We start from the raw sequence: 7,026 nt of genomic DNA on the forward strand, positions 1-7,026 counted from the left end.
AAGAGAATTTGTGAATTATGCCAGCTGCAAATCCAAGATCTTAATCATGTGATTTTTGTATGCCCAAAGCTGCAAAGTGCTAGGCGATTGTTTTTTAAAGCCAGTTTTCATTAAATATAATATCCACCCTGCCCAGGAGGCACGATCTTTGGTTCTGTCAACTCCGAATGAAATGGTTTGTTTTAAGATATATCAATTAAAAAAAATATTTTTGCCTATTTATTTGGAATTCCTTTTATTGTCTTATGTATTTATAGCACTATTTGCACATTTTTTATTATGTCGATAAATGAAATCTATTGGTCGGTTATTTGTCTGTATCATGTATTTTTGCTCTACTTGCACACCTCTCAGTATGTTTGATATAAGAACTTCCATAGCAATGTACAAGGAAGAATTTTGTATTGTACGTAAAGTTTGTCTCTCTCTTTTTTTTTTAATCTGAGGATGTGTTTTTGTGGACCTCCATAGGAGTTCCATCACAAAATAAAATAAAATTGAATTGAATAGAATAGAATACTGTACTGGAAATACGACTTAGGCTAGTGACAGACTAAGCTCAAATTATTACCTGCTTCGCAAAAAAAGTCTATAACTTGAATGCTATCAATCAACTTATATCGACCAAGTATGGTCAAGGAATAAATAAAGTCATGGGATGCTTTTAATCTAGAAAGCAGAAAATTGGCGAAGCATGGCAGACTGGTCTTGCGTACAACTCTTGCTACAAACTTTGAGAATATTGATTGAGAGTCTTGGGGATCAAGGGCCCGATGTAGGGGGCTAAATACCGGTCGGTAACCCCGAAGTTAGGTAAATTTCAGGGTTACCAACCGGTATTTAGCCATTCCTAATGTAGGTGATGATTTGGTATTTACCGAATCTGTATTTACCGAATTGGTATTTACAGATTCGGTAAATGCAATGTGGAAAGCACATAAGAGTGCTTATGCGCTTTAAGAATTCGTTAATTACCACCAACTTCAAATTGGTGGTAATTAACGAATTCCTTTAAAAATTCACTTTTGATTTTTTTTTAAGTGCCATGTGGCACACATCCATGCCCTTAGGGCATATATGTGCGCCACATGTGCACACATGCACATTTCAGGTGTGCAACAGGGTGTCCTTTGGATACCCTGGCACCCTTGAAATACCTCCCGGTATTACCGATTCGTAATACCGATTCGCTAATACAGAATGGCTTTAGATTCATTCCTATGGGTCTCCAAGCCCATAGGAATGAATGGGTAGGTATTCCTTATTACCGAATCGGTAATACCGATTCGGTAATAAGGAATATTAAGGAATCGGTATTTTTTACCGATTCATTACCTACATAAGGAATACCGATTTCTTAATACCGAATCGGTAAAATTTGGTATTAAGAATTCGGTATTTGTGGATTACCTACATCTGTTCCCAAATGTCTATGAGGATAAGTTGTGTGCGCCACTTCCTCACTGCCGAGTTTAGGGGCCTGATGTAGACGTAGACAGACTGAGTTCACTGTGCAGGAATGGAAGAGACCACCACATTTAGAGTTGTCGGAGAGCTCGGTGGACATCTCTCTACATTGACAGGAACCACCGTCATGTTAGATCCTGCCAATGTAGGAAACGTTTAATGAATGGTACCGTCAACCTTGTCTGTTGGCCAGCTGCCAAACGTTTGTAAAGTTTTTCGTTTAAAAACAATTAATTACTGGGGCGTGGCTTGCGCGCCGCTGCGAGATGGCGGTTCGCGCTTGAGCTCCGTGAAGAGCGAGGGCTGACGGAGACATTGCTGACGCTGAGGAATGTCCCGCTCAGCGCCGAAGATGGAATATTGCATGGGAAACTGCCGTGTATGCTATGAGGGAGTTTTCTAGAGGTGGAAAGTGGCCAGAGTTCACTTATTGGCATTCTAAGGTGGCGCTTCATGTTTTCACGAGCGGCCGCCATTTTGTTTCTTCTGTGAGGGAGTTTTACTCTCGCTTCTACACGACGACGCTACTGGATTATCCTGTCAGGAGTGGAGGCATACAGGAGCTGGTGACGTTTTTTTCACCTTTCTTGAGTTTATTTTGTTTTTTCCTGCCGCCTATTGCTGTGCTGCCCCTTGTGTGAACTTGTTGAGGTTTTTGCTACCATATTATTCGTCAGACGCACTGCCACTTCCTTATGTGAGGCTTCTTTGCTCTGGGCTTGATTTTAGTTATTTTAGTAGTCGGTGAGTGCCTACTTGCGCCTGCAGCACACGATATTTTTTGTGAGGTGGTGTTTTTTTTGACTGGGATCGCCTGCCATATTCTCTGTTCGGCGTTTTTTGATGCAAGTACATTATTTCTTCCTGTCCATTTTTCATCTTGCACATTGAGTGTTTTACAGCCCCTGGTATTTCTTGCTATCACTATATCTGAGGAGGTGGATTTTGTTCCTATTGAGGTGGTTTGCCCTATGGCTGAGAATATGGCCCCTTCACCGAATGCTAAGGACGTTAAGGAATCTAAAGCATCTCTTAAGAGGTCCAAACAGGTTTCCCCAACACCTGAGCCTGCTCCTAAAGACACTAATTCGACTCTTGAGTCCATCCTGACGCGCCTTAATGAGGTCTATGAAATTGCGCAGTCTACTAAGACTAATACAGATTTATTGCAGGTGGAGGTGTTAGCCATCAGGAATGATTTCAAGGCCCTTTCCCTTCGTGTTTCAGGTACAGAAGCACGGATTAGTGGCGCAGAGGATACCATGCAAAAGCACTCTAGATCTCTCACGCAGATAGAGCGTTCCATGGCAGCATTGAGGAAAGACCTCACTGAACAAGAGGATCGTAATCGTAGATCTAATCTGCGAATTTTTGGTCTTCCAGAGGATGTTGAGAAAGAGGCATCTTCCATGATTGAGTTTCTTTATCAATGGATTCCATCTACACTACAAATTTCTTTCCATAAAGATTTTGAACTGGAACGGGCACACCGTGTCCCCTCCTTTCGCCCCAAGTCTGCTACGCAACCAAGAGCGATAATTTTTAAACCGCTGCGTCATCAACATACAGAGCAGATCTTGGCTCATATGCGGAAGGTTAGAGCTGTCTCTTGGAATGGCCATCGTATCTCAATTTCTCAAGACTTTGCCAGGGACACGGTGATAAGGCGAAAGGGCTTCCTTAATCTTCGGAAGCGTTTGTCTGAGATGAATATCCCCTTCTCCTTTGCTGGTCCCTCAAAATTCCGCATTACTTTCAAAGGTCGTGTCAGAATTTTCGACGAACCTGCGGATTTGGCCTCGTTTTTGGATAATCAAATGGAGTTGCAGATGGATCTTCAAACGGGGGCTTCAAATGTTCCTGGTTCTTCTGGCACCTGATGCGGCTATATATAATCCATTGTTTTTTTGTCTTTGTCAGATCTATTAGTCTAGCTGCTTTTAGATCTGCGCGGTGGTCTTTTTGTCCATTGGTTTTGACGTATTTCTGTCGTCTCTTGGTGCTCCCCTATTATCGTTATGGTGTCTTGGTCTTTAGTGTTGTTAGTCTTATTGTATAAACCCTTTAATTTTTTGTCGTAGCATCTCATGTTGGCTTGCCTACACTCCTGATCGCGTGTCGTCCTGTTAATCCTTGCCTCCCCAGTTGCCTCCCCAGTTTGTTTCTCGACGTATTAGGTCATGGTCCTTTTCCTTTCCCGTTGTTTGTCTTTGGTATGTGCGTCGACTTTTGTGGTGAAATTTGGTTAACCTATCCTTTTGTGGTCGGTCTTTTTGCTTCATGGTTGTTTTTTGTTATCTCGTATTTTATGGAGTTGGTCATTGTCTTTTTATTTGCGTTATCAGCATGTTGCTGTATGGTTTGTCTAGGTGTTTTAATTATATCTGTTTACTAGGTATTTATTTATGACTATATTTAGAGTTAATATGGGTCATTCATATAGTTGTTAGTTATACCTTCTTTATTGATTTTTTCATTGAGTGATTTCAGTACATTGTGTTATTAATTGTCTTTTTCGCGTAGGTTAGTTTTTTATAGATGCTTTGTAATTGATAGATCTATGCCTCTCTTACCTACATGCCCACTTACTTAGGCAAGTATACTTTTTTGCCAGTTTGGGTGTATATGGCTTTATTTACTCATGGCCAGTTGTCTATAAGTTTGTATATAGTTTTTACATATTTATATGTAGTATTAGATCTCTTATTTAGCTGCCATAGGGATTCACGGACTGCTATATTGATAGGATGTTATATACCGTTTTTTAGTATGTTTCACTTATTGTTCCATATTGTATCATATAGTATGCTTTAGATTGTATTTCTTCTTTTCTTTGCATTATGGTCCTCTTTCTCTTGATGGACTCCGTTTTGGGCTGGTTCTACCTAATAGTAATGTTATCTTTTAGTTCACTTTCCATCAGCTCTTATTGCCTGTACGTGCTTCCTTTTTCTCTCTCTCCTGCTCTTACCGCTCTCTATGATTCATTTTAATTGTTATATATATATTAATTTGGTCAAACATGTTGCCTTTATAGTCTCTCATTTCGCTTTATTTTCTAAAGTTATAATTGATTCCAGCTCTTAGTTTTTAGATAGTTTTTCTGTTAAAATGTATAATCAGCTATGCACTGTTCTGGGGCTTTTTATGCTGTTGTTGCTATTTCTCCTGTTGGCCCCTCGCTCTTTTTCCCATGTCCCCCCTTGTATGAATTTGGTCTTTTTCAGACCTGCCGGATTGGCCCTTCTCTCTTTCTTTTTCTGTTCTCTTTTGCTTTCTTTTTCCTCCTCTTTCCTTTTTTCTTTTCGGATTTCCTCTTTGGTCTCACCCTGTTTTGTGTTGGCTGTTGATGTCTGCTGGTTAGCTCTCCTGGTTGTCGCGCTCCATTTGTCACATAGGGAATATCTCTTTTTCCTGATAATGGTTCTATGTCTGGACTAAATATACTCTCCCTTAATGTTAAAGGGTTAAATCATCCAGTCAAAAGGTCAAAGATTTTGGACTACTGTAAATCTCTTTCTTCGGATCTCGTCCTTTTTCAGGAGACAAAGCTCTCTGCCAAGGAGGCGTTATTCTTGAAGAAAGAGTGGGTCTTTGATGTTGCTTGTTCGGATGCTTGTGGTAAAAGGAATGGGGTAATTACCTTAGTTTCTAAACATTCTGGGTTATCTATCGTTTCCTCTGAACAGGATACAGAGGGACGTTGGTTACTATCTAAGGTGTCCAATGGTAATGCTGTCTTATTTGTCATGAATATTTATGCCCCCAACAAGGATGACCCGTCCTTTTGGAATGCGATCACCAAAAAGCTCGAAGATACCCCTCACTCTGGCAATCTTATTGTAGGTGGTGATTTTGACTTGCCAATGGACCTTATCTTGGATAGGAATTCTGCCTTTAACTTTCGTCCCCCTAAAGCTCACAAACAAATGACTAATATGTGCTCTCTCACCCATCTTCAGGATGTTTGGCGTCTTCATAATCCCACTGGTAGTGACTTCTCCTTTTTTTCTTCCCCTCATTCGTCGTTTTCACGCATTGATTATCTTTTGGTTCACTCTTCTCTGGTTCAATTTTCTTCCTCCCCGCTTATTCACCCTATTTTAGTTTCTGATCACGCCGCAGTGACATTTACTCTTACGTCCTTTGTCCCTAGGGCACGAGCTCGTTCGTGGAGACTCAACACAGAAATTTTACATGATGAGTCCTTGGTGCGAGAGTTTTCCAATGACATTGAGACTTTTTTTACTGAGAATGTTGGGTCAGTCAGTTCCCCTGTTGTTCTCTGGGACTCTTTTAAGTGTACTTTCCGTGGTCAGGTCATCAAGTGTATGTCAGGGAGAAATGCAGCCATTAAGAAGGAACTCACGGACTTAGCAGATGAGATCAAACGTCAGGAATCCCTTTTTCGACACTCTCAGGACAAGACCTGCCTCCAGTCTATTAAGAACTTAAAGTATTCATACAATACTATAGTCACTAAGAGAGCTCATATTGGCCTGCAGGCTCAGAAATCTAAGAGACTGCTGTTAAAAAATCGTGCGGGCAAGATTCTTGCAGCCACTTTAAAGTTCCAGGAATCTTCTTGTAATACCTTCCAAATTTCTTCTATTACTGACCAGTCGGTATGAAAAAATTTCAAACTGCAGAAATCCTTGAGGTTTTCCGTGATTTCTATACTAATTTATATACCCCATCGGCCCAAGCTTCTTTTGAACAATGTCAGGAGTTCTTGAAGTCGGTTCCTTTGAAAGTCGTTTCGGAGGAAGATAATCAATCATTAAATTGCCCGATTACTTCTGATGAAATCATTTCCGCGATTAAAGCTACTCGGTCTGGTAAAGCTCCTGGTCCTGATGGTTATCCTATTGCGTTTTATAAAACCTTTATTCCCGTGCTTGTCCCGAAACTCCAATCCGTTTTTGATGCTTTTATTAAGGATGGTTCTGTGTCTGGTTCCGCGGCTGATGCTACTATTGTAGTTATCCCCAAAGAAGGGAAGGATCACGCAGATCCCAAAAATTTCCGACCCATTTCCCTTCTTAACATGGAAGCCAAGATCTTTGCTAAAATTTTAGCTAAACGCTTAGAATCCTTTATTCCTCAATTGGTTCATCCCTCCCAAACAGGTTTCGTAAAAGGACGACTTGCACGGGATAATATTCGTACTTTTTGTCATATTCTTGGTGCCGCTAAGCGATCTAATCTTCCGGCGGCTGCCTTGGCCCTTGACGCTGAAAAGGCCTTTGATAAGGTATCTTGGCCTTTTTTAAGAGCTGTTCTATGTGCACATAATCTTGGTGATTCCTTTATTCGTATGGTTATGTCTCTTTATTCCCGACCTAGGGCTAATATACGGGTGAATGGTGCTACGTCTTCTTTTTTTAACCTTTGTCAGGGCACCAGACAAGGGTGTCCTTTGTCCCCTCTCTTATTTTTGTTGTCCATTGATCCTCTCCTTAGAATGATTGACTCGCATCCAGATATTAAGGGATTCTCTTTTGGGTCTCATCAGATAAAAACAGCTGCATATGCAGATGATGTTCTCATTTTTTCTGA

This window comes from Triturus cristatus, chromosome 7, assembly GCF_964204655.1.
Source record: "Triturus cristatus chromosome 7, aTriCri1.1, whole genome shotgun sequence".
Taxonomy (NCBI): domain Eukaryota; kingdom Metazoa; phylum Chordata; class Amphibia; order Caudata; family Salamandridae; genus Triturus; species Triturus cristatus.